This window comes from Bidens hawaiensis, unplaced genomic scaffold (assembly GCF_021521415.1).
Source record: "Bidens hawaiensis isolate Kalapana, Puna unplaced genomic scaffold, B.hawaiensis_p1.1 tig00033129_1, whole genome shotgun sequence".
NCBI classification, from domain to species: Eukaryota; Viridiplantae; Streptophyta; class Magnoliopsida; order Asterales; family Asteraceae; genus Bidens; species Bidens hawaiensis.
The window spans coordinates 43,778-62,102 of NW_027495662.1; positions in this window are offsets into that span (position 1 = coordinate 43,778).

The following is an 18,325-nucleotide window of genomic DNA, read 5'->3' on the forward strand; positions in this document are numbered from 1 at the left end:
CTATTGCAAATGAGAACACTAAAATGCCAAGAATCAAATTTTACCCAAACAAACTAAAACAATGTTATTATTTAAAAGGATAAACCCATGAATGATGATCAAAATCTACTAATGACTTTTGAACCTACTGCATATCAATAGACAAAAGTATCATAAGTGTTTGATTCATGACTCATAATTAAATAATAAAATCAATATCTCATTCATGGTTAAAAGATAACATCTTTGAACACAATTCTTCCAAGTACATAAAAACAATGATCATAAAATATTTAAAAAAATAAAACTAGTGATTATTATTATTATTAATATTATAATTATAATAAACTAACCTTCTGTAGGACATTTGCGTTACCTCTCTCTTTCTCTCTCGCTGTAAACCCTAGCCACCATCACCAAAACAGCCGCCGCCGCCTCCCGTTTCCGCTGTAAACCCTACCCACATAAACCCTACCCACCAAAACAGCCTCTCGCTGTAAACCCTACCCACATAAACCCTAGCCACCATCACCAAAACAGCCGCCACCGCCTCCCGTTTCCGTCTGATATCTCGCTGCCGCCGCTGAACCGGAGCTGCTGCAGCAACTGTTGCTGCCGTTTGCCGCTGACCGCCGCCGCCGTGACGTCGCCGGAATTTCGGGGTTGGTCTTTTTGTGTCGCCTGGCATCGTTCGTTACTCTTAGGTGTCTTAACCGGTTATTCGTAACCGAGAAAGGTTTGATTTTCGTTTTTCCCCTAAAACCACTTTGATTGTAGACAAAAATTCACATACTGTACAGTGTACATACACCCATTTTGCAGCCAATTTCAGATTTTTTTAAACAGTTTATTATTGAGCTTTTAATTTATTTTTATTGTTTTCTCCGAAAATCTGTTTAATTAAGATTTTTTATTAATTTTCGTTTTTTTTGTTAATATTGAATAAACCTGATCTGTAACTTGTAGCATTATTATTATTATTATTATTATTATTATTATTATTATTATTATTATTATTATTATTATTATTATTTTTGTGTGCGCAATTATTATTATTTTTTGCTGCCGTTGGGGGTCCCAAAGCAAAAGAGTGAGCTTCTTGTAACCTGGCTGCCGTTGAGCTGTATCTGCCTTCATCATCTTCACGGTATACTCGTTCCTTTCTCACTATTATTATTATTATTAGTATTATTATTATTATTATTATTATTATTATTATTATTATTATCATTAGAACATACGTGATCCGGATCTTTGGAGTTTATTTTCATTTTAAGATCTCTTGACTATTATTGTTATTGCTACACACTATTATTATTATTATTAGTTTTTGTTACTAGTATTATTATTATTATTATTGATTTGGTGTTCTATTGCTTGTGTTTGTGTGATTAGTTGCAACCATAGAGCGTAGGAACTATGACTATTACTTGAGACCATGTCCTGAAACGAGGGGTGTAGGAAAGAGTAAAGATAGGGAGCGTATATTGCGTTTGGCTTCTTGGAATGTAGGAACATTAAATGGTAACTAGAATTGGTAGATGTGCTTAAAAGACGTAGGGTTCAGATAGCATGCCTCCAAGAGACTAAGTGGAAAGGACATAGAGGGGCTGAATGTAATGGGTATAAGTTGTGGTACTTGGGGTCTGATGGAGCTAGAAATGGAGTGGGGTTTCTAGTGGCTAAGGAAATACACGCTAGTGTGGTGGAGGTGATAAGACATAATGACAGGATTATGGTGTTGAAATTAGTACTAGGAGAGGAAGTAGTGGCAGTAGTCTCCGCCTACGCGCCTCATGTTGGCCTAGGGGATCAGGAAAAGAGAGAATTTTGGGATTGCCTAGACGCAGTGGTAGGGGGCATACTTAGGGGGAGAGGATTTGCATAGGAGGTGATTTTAATGGACACATTGGTAAGGCTAACGATGGTTTTCAAGCCGTACATGGGGGTTTCGGTTTTGGTGATAGGAATGAGACCGGAACAGATCTTCTAGAGTTTGCGGTGGCACATGACCTAGGTATTATAAATTCTTATTTTAGGAAACAAGATTCTCATTTAATCACTTTTAGCAGTGGCGGACGCGACACGCAAATTGACTACCTTTTGATGAGGCAAGGAGACCGACGTTGGTGGAAGGACTGCAAAGTCATACCTGGGAGGCAGTTGTGACTCAACAACGACTACTAGTGACAGATATAGCCTTCAGAAATAAGCTGACTGTTCGAGAGAAGAAAGGTACACCGAGAATTCGATGGGGAAATTTGAAGGACTAGAATCTCCTACTGTTTAAGGATAAACTCATACTGCATACGCGGGCTCGACTAAATGGGGACTCAACTCATATATGGGAAGCTATGGAGACAAAGATCATCCAAGTAGCAAAGGAGACTCTCGGGGTCACAACAGGAAAGACAAGTGGGCATAAGGAGTCTTGGTGGTGGAATGACGCAGTGCAAGACAAGATAAGGGACAAACAAGGATGTTTTAGGGAGCTAATGAGGTGCACGAATGAGGAGGAGCGAGTGGAATTGAGGGACAACTACAAAACGGCCAAGATAGAGGCGAAGAAGGCAGTGGCGGAAGCAAAGAAGGCGGCCTTTAAACGGATGTATGAAAATCTAGAAACAAAAGAGGGGGAACATGCTATGTTTAAGATTGCCAAAGCCAGGGAGCGTAGAAGGCAAGATCTAGGACCGGTGAAGTTCATAAAGGATACAGATGGGCATGTGCTGGTCAAGGAGCAGGACATCAAGCTAAGATGGCAAACCTACTTCCACAATCTTTTTAACAATGGGAGAGCTTACCAAGAAGAACATGACAACACAAACTTTCAACGACAACAAATAATAACTGCTACTGCCGACGGATCACACGAGAAGAGGTGAAAGATGCACTTAGGAGGATGGGAAGGTCTAAGGCGGTTGGCCCAGACAACATACCCATCGAGGTGTGGAAGTGTCTGGGGGAGGAGGGAGTCATGTGGTTAACTACTCTGTTCAATAGTATTCTCAAATCAGGTAAGATGCCAGACCAGTGGAGGAGCAGCGTTGTAGTTCCTATCTATAAGAACAAAGGAGACGCCCAATGTTGTGGTAACTACCGAGGAATCAAACTACTAAGTCATACTATGAAGCTATGGTAAAGAGTGATCGAGGTTAGACTTAGACGAGAAACTCAGGTTACGGTCAACCAATTTGGCTTCATGCCGGGGCGTTCCACCACAGAGGCAATACACCTTATAAGAAGATTAATGGAAAAGTATAGGGAGAAGAAGCGTGATCTACATATGGTGTTTATTGACCTAGAAAAGGCCTACGACAGTGTGCCACGACAGGTGCTCTGGGAGTGCTTGGAGGGTAGAAGAGTGCCCAGGAAATACATAGAGATAATTATGGATATGTATACCAGGAGTGAAACAAGTGTCCGTGCGCCAGTGGGGGATACTGATTTCTTTCCTGTAGAGGTAGGTCTTCACCAGGGGTCAGCGTTGAGCCCGTTTCTTTTTGCAGTAGTCTTGGATGAGTTGTCAAAGTCGATTCAGGGGACTCTCCCGTGGTGCATGATGTTCGCAGACGATATTGTGTTACTTGCTGAGAAAAAACAAGATCTAAACATGAGGCTTGAGGAGTGGCGAACAACCTTAGAGACAAAAGGTTTAAAGATTAGCCGATCTAAGACGGAGTACCTCCACTGTGATTTTGGTGGGATAAACGACAATGAAGATGCACAGATCACAATTGAAGGGCAGGTGGTCCCGCAGGTAACGAAGTTCAAGTATTTAGGATCATTTATACAGAGCGATGGGAATTAGACAGTGATGTGACCCACCGAGTTCAGGTAGGATGGTGTAGATGGAAAGCAGCCACAGGTATATTGTGCGACAAGAGTTTCCCGACTAAACTAAAGGGAAAATTCTATAGGGTGGCAGTTAGACCTGCAATGCTATATGGAACAGATTGTTGGGCCATCAAGAAGGCACAAGTGCGGAAGATGGAGGTAGCAGAAATGAGAATGCTACGTTGGATGTGTGGGCACACAAGGCTAGACCGAATAAGAAACGTTGTGTTTCGCGAGAGATTAGGGGTGGCGAACATAGCAGACAAGATAAGAGAGTGGAGATTGAGATGGTTTGGACATGTAAAGAGAAGACAGACGACGAATCCTGTTAGATCCGTAGAAAACATTACTATAGAGGGGAGGAGGGGTAGAGGACGACCGAAATTGACTTGGGATGAGAGGATTAGGCATGATTTGATAGACCTAAACCTCTCCGAGGACATGGTCGAGGATAGGAATTCGTGGAGAAGTAGAATTAAAGTTAAGGATTTTTAGAGAGAATTGAATACCTTAGGGCTTAGACTTAACTTATTTAGGTCACATACCATAATGGTATTTCCCTTACATATATTATTATTATTATAATTATTATTAGCTTTTATATAGCTGTTAAACTGTGATCCTATTATTAATATTATTATAATTAGTAGTAGTTTTTATATAACTGTTAAACTTTGATTCCCTTTATTTTGCTTCATACACATGTACTTAGAGCCGAGGGTCTCTCTGGAAGCCACCTCTTTATTCCTTTGGATAGAGATACGGTGTGCCTACATCCCACCCTCCCCAGACCCTACTTATAGCTTTGCTGTCGGTGGGATTTTACTAGGAATGATTGATTGATTGATTGATAACCTTCTGTAGGATGAGTAGATTGACAATGAACAGCAACAAGCAACAAACTCATAACCCATAAAAACATAACTTTGACATCTATACAAAGTTAAGTGGACACCAATTCCCAAATTATCCTAAAAGTTAAACACCTTGTATTTTCGCCTCAATTGGCAAGTGCAGGTGAGACTCGGGCAGGGACAACATGAATCAAAACACATGATTAAATTCTCGATTAGTTTCAGTAATTCATCCCTTACAAGAAGTAGTCGGGTTTCATCAATTTGAATAAAAGAAACAACATACTAAAACTTTAGGGAGCCTTCCCAGCCTGAAATTGTTAATTCTTCTAAAATTTGACCAAATACAGTTTCTTCAAGCTACACATAATCCACAACAGAACTCATTACATAAATCGGAAATTGTAGCATTGCAACATTATTACGTTGTATACTACATGTAAAATCACAATACCAAAGATGTTTAAATCAATGTTAGAACCCTAACCCAAATTAGATTGGGTTGAAAACATACAGACAATTAAATGAAACCCTATAATCAATTGAACCTAAAGGAAACCGGAGAAGATGAATACATACCTTGTCCATACGAGCATTGATTGACCACTTATTAGAGAGTACCCATGACGGTTTCAATGGAAAATTAAGGGTTAGGAGGATGCTTAATTGCAATTAAACATTGCTGGGAAGGTTAATTGCAAGGTTTGTATGATGGTTTCATTGATCGGGAAGGTTTAATTGCAAGTAATAACACCAATTTAAAGGCGCCGGAGGTTAGGTTATTAAATTTAGCGGCGTCTCATACATTAAGTTTAACGGAGTCTTAAAAATGTAAAATTACCACTACGTCCATCTAAAATGTTTTATATGGAATATGGATATAGATATAGATATATATATACTAGTTTGATACTCCTGTGTTACGGAAGTTTATTTAAAGTTTTGTTTTTAATTGTTTTGCTATTTTATAATGATTTATTTAATTTTTTAACATAGTTCTGTTTAAATTTAATACATATATATTAGTTTGTTATTACATTTTTTAACGTTTATGTTTTATCAGTTGAGATGTTTAGGTTTTTTAGATTTTTAACGAACAAACATAAACGAACAAGAGCATGTTGATTTTTTAAATGTACAAACATGAACACAAATATTTATCTAATGAAGAAAAGGGGCGTTGATGTAGTTGACTATAGTGGGTAGTATTGGAAGTTAACCGACGATGGAGATGATAGACCATCAACGGAAAACATGTAACGCAAATCAATAAATTAGGGTTTGATGATGAAAGTGTTTATCAATAAATGAGATCTTATAACCCATTTGAGGGCTATTAGAGTTTGGTAAGACCCATGACCCGTGAAAATTATTCTTTAAAGTTTAAGGGGTTATTTTACAAATAAATGAGATGTTATAACCCGTTTAAGGGTTATTCGGGTTTGGTGAAACCCATGACCCATGAAAAGAAATGTTTGATTATGAAATAGTTTTACAAATAAATGAGATGTTATAACCCATTTAAAGACTATCCGGGTTTGGTAAGACCCATACCCGCGATTTCGGGTCAAATGCATGAGAAGCCTCCATTTATAAATCAAGCAATCTGGTGGCTCTAAAGAATGGGGGAACAACCTGAGAGTGACACATATGATTTTATGGTAGACAATTATATAGATAGTTAGATTACACATCGTAAGTCAAAATATTACAAATATCCCCAAGTTAACAAAAGTATTTGTTAATATTCAAAAGCATACATATATGACTACCGGAAAATAAACTATGATGCATAAATCGACCATTCTTCTCGAACAACATCAAAATCCGCATTCGTGTACTCGGTTTTGCCTCCCCAACCTAAGAAAATTAAACAAACAAAACGTTACAAAATTTGGTCGAGTTAAAACGATTTGGGTCAAAACAAACGAATATAAACATAATCAAACATCTAAATTATTATACTTACATTGTTATTGACGAGTATTTGAAGTCCTTCATGAATGATCTCTTTCATTTAGTTTAAGATGTAATAGCCACATTAAGTACATCCCGGTTGAGTCGGACATTACAAAATTACAAAACAGTATAATAAAGCTTACAACTTAACATAAGGTCTAAAAATAAAATACTTGAAATGCTTATTAATTAGTTACGTTTCTTATTTCGCCGATCTTAACAAGAACTTATGTTACTTATAAGCAGATTGTAGCATATACATACCTAGCCCTAATTATTCATCAATGTTCCCTAAAATACCCCTGTTTGTTAATCTGCAGTTTGACTAAATTATAGTCAAACTGTGTCCATAATATTAATATTGTGTTGGCTTTCAGAAACCCTTTAAATCGGAATAAGGTGCACATTTTGACATTTTAAAATTAAACATCAGTTGAGAAATATGGGAAATACATGTTTCTATAATATTACATGTTTCCAAATATAGGAAACAAAATGTCAAATCAGGTTGTTAGTTTGTTAGTTTTGTTATTAATATATGTGTTGACTCTAGGAATTAAGTGTTCACCTTGTTGTTGACCTAGTTGACTTTTACTCGCATGTCGAATCCCCTTTTTACAACATACAATACCATTCCTCTACAATATATAATGAAATATATCAAAGAATATAATATATAATTTTTCAATAATTTGTATTACTTACGAATCGATAATTTGCTTCCGCTCCGGATTGACATCGATAGGCTTTAACGAATCCAAATAATAGTAGTCTTCATGTCTAATACAGCCAACACCCAATGTTTTCTACAACAACCGAAAACCAATTTAAGTCAAAACAACTTGGTCCTAATTTCTTTACGAACAATTATTTAAATTAAAATTCTGACCCGGGATTCTAGGGCACTATGATGATGTCATTATTGGTTCTATTACATAGCTGATTTGCGAGTAGTTTACTTGATTCATCAATATGTTTTAATATGGTTTTACGTTCATCTGTCATGGTTGCAGTTGCGGTAGCAAAACATATTCCATGATCTTGAATGGGTCCATTCTTGATTCGCTCATACAAGTACTTGTTAAGAAAAAAAACTAACCTGATTAAATAAATTGTTTCACAAACAGTTCTTGAAATTAATTTTTTTTCACTTACATCATATATGAAGTAATAACAGAACCACTCAGCCAATCCAGTGTAAAAACTGCCTCAAAATCATCCATACTTAGGTACGTGAAACTCTCATACACGAAACAATCATCTTCACTCTGAACTTTTATGGAATCAACCTTTGCAAGTTGTCCATCAGGCATCATTGCAGCCATCCTTAATATAGCACTTTTTTCGATTCTCACCCTTTCCTTCCTTTGTGCTCTCGTCCTCCTTTTTGGAATCATCTCCTTTTGTTTTCTTCTCACAATTCCTTTGCCTTTTGGCTTGTCATTTTCCTCAAAAGGCGATTTTCATTATTTTCTTTCTCCATTTCTACTAGTTTACCTCTCTCCTTTTATTTTCCAATTCATTTTTTCTTTTTCATCATCAGGTTCTCATAACCGTTTTTTTGGTTTTCTTACTTTGGGATCTCAGGTAATGGTTCGTCACCACTTTTCCTACAAAAAATAAAAATAAATAATATGTCCATATGCATTAAAATGTATGTAAATAATATTTACCAAGTTCGAGAATTGAAAGACAAGTTGTCTTGGCCAACTTAATATATGTCCCACTCCATGTTTGACTTTAGAAATAAGCTCTTCTTCTAATGGAAACGGTAGTGGAAGTTCTCCTTGTAAACTGCATTCCATCATAACTTGAATGTTCTCACCTACTTCCATTAATATGGTTCCTTTAGCAACTATATTCAAGGGATTGTTAACTGCAAGATAACACGAATTATCCTACAAATATAAAGGACGTTAGTTGTTGACGAGACCAGCACTGATTTGTTAGTTGCAAATAATAAGACACCCAACTAATTCAAATAAAATATTAATTAAAGCAAAACTAAACACAACCAAGAACTAAATAACAACACAAAATATAAAGTTTGTATTATCCAAAGACAGTTTAAACTAATATGCCATCAGAATCCATGCGTATACACAAAAAATCTTCATCATGGTCTACTAAAGAGGAGTCTTGTGTAACATCAACAGTAGCCTCAAATTCCAACATGTCATCAATTTAATCAGTTGTTTCATACTTGTACATCTTATGTGGTGTGAAGCCAACAACATACAATTTCTCATCTTGCTGATCCTGAACATAAAAAACTTGTCTAGCTTGACTTGCTAGTATGAAACGTTCGGTTTGGTGACCAAGCCTATCAAAGTTAACAACAGTGAACCCTATATCATCCTTTTTTACTCCACGACTATCAACCCAATCACACATGAAAACAGGAACGGTACACATGTGATAATAAAGATCCCATATCTCTTTTATACGACCAAAGTAAGTAACAGCTCCAAATATGGGATTAGAATCTTTTGCACTAGCAATTTGAACATGTGCAAATAAAGATACTCCGCTACATCGAGTTGTTCTAGATTCATCTCGAGAAGTTGTATGAAATTGATACTCATTTATGGCAAAACCACTATATATATTAACTAAATAACTAGGCCCTTTGTCTAACCAACGAACAGTGACACTAACATCTTCCCCGTTAGCCAAACGTTTTTCAACCTAATGGAAAAACATTAAATAGTTAACAAAAAATATTAAAAAATATATATTGTATTTCTAACAAACTTATTTAAAAATACACCCCGTTCTTAAACCAACTGACAAAAGTCCGAGTGTGTTGGTTTTGCAACCATGTATTGTTTCGAGTGAAACGGGGGTTTCAGATCCTTCAATTCCAACATATGTTGCCTAAATCATAGAAGTGAGAAGAATTTCGATGTATTAGACAAGAAAGGCTAAAATAAAATATAATATACAATTTTTTTTGTAATTCTTACTCTATATATGGCTCCACAACATCAGTGTTTCATAACACATAAAGATGAGCTTCATCAAGTAACTTAGCATCCACAAATTCGATGGTAGCCCGTGATAAAGGCTTGCTGGTGCGGGTTCTTTCATCAACGCGTTCATACGGATTGCCAATTTTTTTCATGTTTTTTTAAGTAGTTAGAGCAAAACTCTAAGGTTTCTTCTGCTACATAACATTCAACAATGCAACCCTCGGGTCGATAATGATTCCGTACATACCCTTTGAGTACTTCCATGTATCTCTCAATTGGATACATCCACCTAAAATGAACCGGGCCACATAACCTCACCTCTCTAACTAAATGCACCATCAAGTGAATCATGATGTCGAAAAACGAAGGAGGAAAATACTTCTCTAAAAAACACAAAGTTAGATGTCACTTTGCAATTTTCTTAGCTTACTAACATCAACAACTTTACAACACAACCTGTTGAAAAAATGACACAAACTTATGATTGTTTTCCTCACTTTCTTGTGTAACACCCCCTTGATTGCAAAGGGAAGAAGTTGTTGTATCAGTACACGAAAATCATTAGACTTCAAACCATTCATCTTCGAAATATCATGGGACACGAGATTCTTGAAGTTAAAGCAATACCCATCAGGCACTTTTATGTTTGACAAGGTATCATAAAATAAATGTTTCTCTGAGGTATTTAATGTGTAGCAAGCATATGTGGAAGAAAAAGTCAGTTCCCTTTCGGTTCAGTTTGTAATTCAGCCTTAATTCCCAACTCCTCAAGATATTTTCGTGCGCTTTACCCATCCTTCGTCTTGTGAGGCAAATTAAATGTCACATAAAAGCTCTCACACACATTTTTTCTATGTGCATAACATCTTACTGATGAAGAACAAGCAACTTCTTCCAATATTAAAGTTCAAAAAAATTGTTTTTTTATGCCACAATTTAGTTCTCTCATCTATACTCTCTTTTTTCTTCATTGATGTTTTCTCCTTTGGCATTATTTTCTTTGAAGATTTCTTTGACGTTTCCTTCTTTTACTTTTTCTTCTTACCCGATTTATTCTCAACCCCCTCTAGATAGTCGTAAATTTCTTCACCTGATAATGGGTGTTTTATAACATCCCTCTCTTGTTGAGTGTTGAAATCTTTTTTCTTTTACAAAAAGGATGTCCAAGCGGAAGAAATTATTAATGGCCAAGAAAGCATACTTTTCTGAACTTTGCAACCATAGTGAAGAAGTATTCTATGAACATATTGGACATGCATGATAACCTTTGGTAACACACCCCGGAAGATTACCATACGCAGGAAAGTCATTTATAGTCCAAAGTAATACTACTCATAGATTGAAGTATTATTTCTTATAAGCATCAACTGTCTTAACACTTGTTTCCCACAAGAGTTTTAGATCTTCTATCAATGGTTTCAAGTACACATCAATATTGTTACCAGGTTGGTGTGGCCCTGATCATGAATTTTCTTGACATGCACAAATAAGAGGGCAAATTATACATTATTAGGATAACGGGCCAACAACAACGCTTGGAACTTAATAACTTATGAGGATTAATCCATCGGCAGACAAAGTTAATCTAATATTCCGATCTTCTTTTCTGAATTTGTTCCACATGTTGTCAACAATTCCAAGCGGGGGAATCACGAGGATGAGTTAGCTTACCATTATTGACCCGGCCTCGTGCATGCCAAGTTAGGTCATGAGAGATTTATGGTGAAGAAAACATTCTTCTAAATCTAGGGATATGAGGAAAATACCACAAAACTTTTGAAGGAACGTTTTTGGTATTTTTCTTCCAACGGGATGCGCCACAAGTTGGACATTGAGAAGCATCCTTATGTTCGTTCCATAATAGAATACAATCATTTTCACATGCATGAATATTTTAATACTGTAGACCTACTCCTTTTAGTAACTTGTTGGCCTCATATATCGAGCTAGGGATCATACTATCTAATGGTAAAACATCTTTTAAGGCACCCAACAATGCATCAAATAATAATTATCTAAGAAAGCTGTAAACAATTTAAAATTGAACACATAAAGGTAAACAGATAGGCACGTATAGGGTTCCTAAACATGTGTCTAAGGCAATTTCTAACGACCTATCTTAAACCTTCGGCTCTGATACCAATCTGTCACACCCCAACCTACGACGGAAATTCCGAGGCACGAACTGACTGTCACAGCTCTCAAGGTTACTATCATGCACAATATAAGTTTCAATATCTATTTATTGATTCCAAATAATTCAAGTACAAAATACAACTTATTAAACAAACAACAAATACAAATTAAATTCTTGATCGTATCATTTCTAACTTAAATTCTTCACTAACTCTTCACCAACCTGCATTAAATTTCTACGATAACCTGCATGTGCATTTAAAATAGAATTTTGTAAACAACACATGTTGAGTGAGCAACACACCAGTTTAGTTGTGCATATAGTATTGATGCGTGCGTGCGTGTGGTATAAAATATAAAAGGATGGAATGAGTTGCTTTAGCACAAGATCGTGTTTTAAATTTATAAAAGTGATTTCTACAAAGACTAAACACACACAAAATAGGCAAGTGTACCTATCGTATATGTAGAATAGTTATGTAGAATAGTATTGGTAAGAACCAAGTATCGATCCGTGGACACAAATGTTTCTAATAATAAATCGTTGTTTTACTTTAATCGGAGGTTTTAATCATTTTGGGGCTAATTTTTGATCTTTTTATAAAATATAAATACTTATATATAATATATAGGTCACCAAGACAAGAAATTCTAAACGAGTTGTTCAATTATGCGAAGGTTACCATCTAAGATCAAGAATCCACTCCATTTTAACATTGATAATTAATATTTGGACATGTGATAAACTTGCCATAGCAATATATGATAGATAGCTCCTTAAACCTTAAGTGAGCATCTTTGGCACTAAGGAGATAGCATGCGCATTTTAAAGTCCACCCTTTCCTAATGTCATACCATCTCAATGATGTCAATTTAAGTTGGCAAGTAGTTTCGTAAAGTAGAAAGATTAGGATTGACTTCGATTTCTCAAATACCAATTCTAACAACTTCGGGTGGTTTTAGTTCATCACACAACCTCCCCTTGGTTGATTTATGTAGGTTATAATTACACATTCCGTTAACATATGATTTCTTTAACTAATTTGATATCCTAAGCAAAGCCATTTTCGGATTACCAAGGTTTAGAAAATACATCATAACTTATATCTCATCATTTCTAAGTACAATATAAGGATCCATGTTTCGATAATGTATCAAAGTATTTCTATCTTTCAAGAACATGGATCGATCATGAACGATTGCCAATGGAATTGACAACCACCAACTTTGAATTAATGATTTAAGATGGTGAAACATTTCTCATCAAAAGATAATTGTAATATAACCATGTACTTTACTAGACTACATCACATGTCTTGATTAATTATCAAGTAAAACAAAGCTTCTTCATAGATTTTAGATGGTAAAAGGAGTTTAGCTCATAATGAGCATGATGATAGACATTAAGATGATTAATGATAACAAATACATTATTAAACTTGTAACAATCTAACCAATTATAGATGAATCTTCCTTCTTAATGATGGTAATGATGGTTGATGATGATGGTTGATGGTAATGATCTCCAAGCCTTCAAACTTTTCACTAGATCTTCAAAGTGAGTGTTAGTGTGTGTTTTTATAAGAGAGAACCGAATAGATTTCTTTTCAATGCACACCAAATGAGTGCAACATGAGCCACTATTTATAGGCAATCTGGTTAGTGAGGCACAGCCCCATGCTTGTTGAGCACGCCCCCGTGCATTTTTATGACATCTGCCAGATTTGTTTTGTCTTTTCTATGAGGTGGCAACGGCCCCGTGGTTGGTAGGCACGGCCCCGTGCTTTTAGTGACATGTGCTCAATTCTTATTTGTCTTTTCTGTGCTCTCGTCCACGGCACCGTGGTTGGTAGGCACGACCCCGTGCTTTTGCTTCCAGATTTTGTCTTTTCTTGTGTTTAGAAGCATGGGGGCGTGTTTCTTGAGGCATGGGGTTGTGTTTCTTTGTTTTCTTGTGTTTTCTTCTTTTTTTCTTCGTCTTTTTCCTTGTTTCTTCGTTTGGGGCTTGGTTTTACCTGAAATTATGTTTTATTATGATAAGTAGCCTTTTATGCTATGTTATTTGATAGAAATTGCAGTTTTTAGAGATTATTTGATGCTGAAAAAATGTATATTTCTATGTACATCAAGTATATATAACAAAATACGTAGCTGCAACAAGTCATATGAGAATATCAAATTAACCAAATGAGCAAGTATAACTGAGATGTCGAGAAGCACAAAGGCTAACGACTGGCGTATGATCATACTAGACTGAGATTAGGTTGGACCTCTCCGAATGCGGAAGCATACATAGAAAATAAGCATATAAACAAGTAAGGTATAAGTTGTTAACACATAAAACGAGTAAAATAGGGGAATGTGGTACTTACCTTAGCAAAAAGCAAGAAATAAGTGAGTGCGGTAAGAACGATAGTAAAAACGAGTTACGCTCTTCGAAAGTTGTCAACGAGAAATCCTAAGTAACAATAGTTGAGGAAATAAATATGGATAGAATAACGAAGCTATACTAGATATAAGATCGAGATTCGATGATCAGGTACACTCTAACGAAAGTTTAATATTACAAAGATTTATTATTATTAATTTTGTTGCTTTTAATTAACAACGGTCTATCGTAAGTATTATTATTTTAATTATACAAATTTACATAAAAAGTAGTTTAGTAAAAGTTTATAGGACTTTTAGTAAATTATATAGAGAGATTTCAATCTAAAATGCGTTAAATGTATTTATATATATTTTTATTATTTAATACGGATTTCTTTTAAAGTAGATAGTGTAAATAAAAATTAATAGATAATAAATAATTTACATAAAATAAAAACTTTAATAAAATACTCAATAATTATATAAACTAATTAGGTAGATTATGTATTTTAATATATTAATCAACAAGATTATATATATATACACACACATTAGATTAACACTCTTTATAATTATTAAAACCTTTATAATTATTTTAAATAGTCTAATATATTTACATGCATGTATATAGTTTCAACAAATGTTCGGAAAAGTGGCTAGTTAAAGTGTCGGTTTTAAGAAAATATAAATTAATTATAAGTCTTATAATATTATAATATTAATTATGTGATTTAGTATATTAATATAATTGTAAAACAATAAAAAAAATAATAAAGGTAAAAACGGGGTTGGGGGATTCGAACCCGGGTCCCCAGCGCCCACAACCCTTAACGCAACAACAACAACCAAGTGCACTATCATATCTGATGCGTAAGATCTATAAATAAAATTATATAACCAGTAGACGACATATTAAGATGAACCATAAACCCTAGATTAACAATCCGATTATCCGGTAAGTATTAAATAAATTAATGTTAGGGTTATGACAGAACAAAGAATGGCGAACATGATGATATAATTAATTACCTCAAAACACGATCGGTGATAGTGTAACGAAGCCGAACAGCAGACGGCACAACAACGATCAAAATAGGATACAAGAAGCTATGATACCACAATCTCTTATGGGGGTTTCGTCTGCGATGCTATGAGGGTACTACATGCGCGGTCAATTGAATTATGATATTCGTTTTCTTGTATAATAGTTAACGGGTTGGCGTCGATGGTTATAATTGGAAATACGAATCCCTAATTGATCGATTAACGAATTTACGAGTGTCGGCATGTCTCATAAGGCAAGATTAATTGATCCAATGATTTGATTTCCAAGTTAAAAGCTATAATTAAGGTCCAAGAAACATAAACGGGCCACGGTTAAGGAAATGGATCAGGTAAATGGGTTTAAGGGTTAGGATACGGTTAACCAGTTTTTTTTAATGGGTTAAAATAAGTTTTGCATTTTAGCCCCTAAAGTTTGAGGATGGAAACAATTGGGGTTTAAGTTTGATTTTGGGTGGTTTTTGCAAAAGTAAGAAAATTATATTTATATTAAAAAATTATAATTAAATTAACTAGATAAAAGCGATAAAATTTCCCGAGCATTGAAATGTGTTAGTGCACGAAATTGTTGTCCGTAGCATTCGAATAAGTTATACATAGTCTAGATTGTTTATTTATTGTAAATGGCCCATTCGCTATGGTTTGTATAGCGAATGAGGTCCATTCGTTAATAATCTAGGCTAGTTCGTTAATGTATCAGTCAATTCGTTATGGAAGCATAACGAATGAGGGCTAGTTCGTTAAGTTAACACCATTCGTCATGGAATGTTGACGAATGGAGTCTAATTCGTTATGGAAGCATAACGAATTACGCTTAACTTAACGAATGGAGCATGAGGCCTATAAATAGATGGTTCCATGCTCATAATTAGGTAAGTTCACACACATGAGAGATGTGAGGTTCTCCATAAGTTATTATGTAATTTATTCATTATTTATCAATAAAGTAATAATTTAACGTTTAGATCTCATGCATAATCGATGTATCGTATTAGCGACTAGATCCGAGGAAGGTTTCAACAAGTGGTATCAGAGCTTTCGGGGCTCAATGCACTTGATTTGGTGGTTTATTTAGTATTCGATTTTAATAGTGTTCTGTTTGGGTGAATTTGGATCAATTTGAGTTTGAATTGACTAAATTATGGTAGGTTTGGACTGGATTTGAGTTGGTTAAGGTATAGAAAAGGTATTGTGAATTGGAATTGATGTTTGGTCTTGTTTTGGATTGATTCGGTACAGATTTCGGTGTTAACCGAAACAGGGTTTGTGTTTTGGTATAATTGAACTAGTAATCGGGGTTAATTGGTTACGAGTTTAGATGTTTTGAATTCGCGATCGATTTACGAGTTGTTTGGTATATTATTTGTGCGTTTTGGTTAAGATTTGAGGTTGTATTACGAATTTGAGTATTCTGGGTTTCTGGATTTCATGTTCTTCATTTCCAGAAAATTCGGGTAATCTTCTTTGAAGATTTGAAGATGAACATGATTCGTTATCATCTTTATGTTGATTCGTTATCTTGTTCACTGTGATTCGTTATATAAGTTAGTCGATTCGTTATAAACCTCAAGTAATTCGTTAACTAGTTCGCTTCAATATTTTATTCGTGTTACCTAATTCATGATTTGGGTTAACAGATTCGTGTGACACGCGTCTACCTTGGGATTTGTGTCATAACAACCTTTGCCACGTGGCATTAGGTGTCAGAGTTTGTTACAAACCGTTGTAACAACCTGATTCGCTATAGTTGAGTCGCTATCAACTGTAGCTGGTTTGTTATCTATATTGCTAAGTCTTTCTTAGCGATTCATTACTAAATACTTTCTAATTCGTCAAGATTCTTCTTATCAATTCGCTAGCTGATTCGTCTAGCTGATTCTTTAGTCAATTCGTTAATTTGACTTATTGTTAAATCTGATTCGTTGACTTTCTGATTCGTTGGATTGATTCGTTAAAATCAATCTTGATTCAGTATCTGATCATTCTTAGCTTCGTTAAGATTTGATTTTTTAATTTACTGGTCACAGTTCGCTACAACTGTTTACAGTTCGTTACATTCGCTATTCGTTAATCTTATTCGTTATTTGATTCGTTACACCCTTGAATTTTTTGAAACTTGTCAAAAATGGCCGGTATGTATGCATTAGCTTCTCAAAACATGTTGATGCAACAAATGCTGCAACTTGATACCGAGATAGGTTCACATTCGAAATGTCCAAGATTGATGAAGTTCAGTGACTTTGCCAAATGGGAACCTAGGTTTCGTGCTCATCTAGGATCAGTTCATCCTGACTACTCATATTGTTTAGATGATGTTTATACTGTTCCTATGATTGGGGATGAGACTATCGGATTCAGACCTAAAGCTATATCTCAATACTCACAAGAAGAGAAGAAGGCACTAGAGATAGAGACAAAAGCATATTCTACTCTAACCATGGCTTTACCGGAAAATATCTTTCACCAGGTGGGTAGTATAAAAATCTGTGCTTCTTTGTTTCAACATATCCGAATGAGAAGTATGGGAAACACGGCTGAGAGCAAAAAGGTGATGCTTAAGTTTCAATTCAGAAACTTTAATTTACTCAAAGGTGAAACGGTTGAAGAGATGACAACGAGATTCAATCACTTGATTGCAGAAATGGATAAAATGAAGTTGGAAATTTCTGAGATTGACAAGATTGATACTACTAAGAGTGCACTACTAAGTTCGTACTCTACTTTTCTAATGGTATTAAAAGAAAACAGTTATTTCAATGAAGACTTGATTGCAAGTGAGTTTTTACAAAAGATTGAAGCTCGTGAGTATGATCTCAAGTGTCAAAAATCATCAAAGGAAAGTCAAGATACTGCTTTCTATGGTGGTAGCATGCCTCTGAGTTCCACTATTTCACCAATTACTGCATTTTTGACTCAGAATGCAAGAGAAAATGAAACAACCATCTACAGTGATCCCAGAGCATGTTTTTATACTGCTGGTAACTCTAGATCACCAAATGTTTCTCCTGGTTCAGGAAGTTCGTCTTCGACAAATCATACTCATCACCTCCAAACGTCAACATGAAAGAAGCTAAACAAAACTTTGCCTTTCTATCAGCTTTCATGACGTCTTATGAAAATCTGGTTAGTAGCAAAATTGCCACTAGTGATTTGACT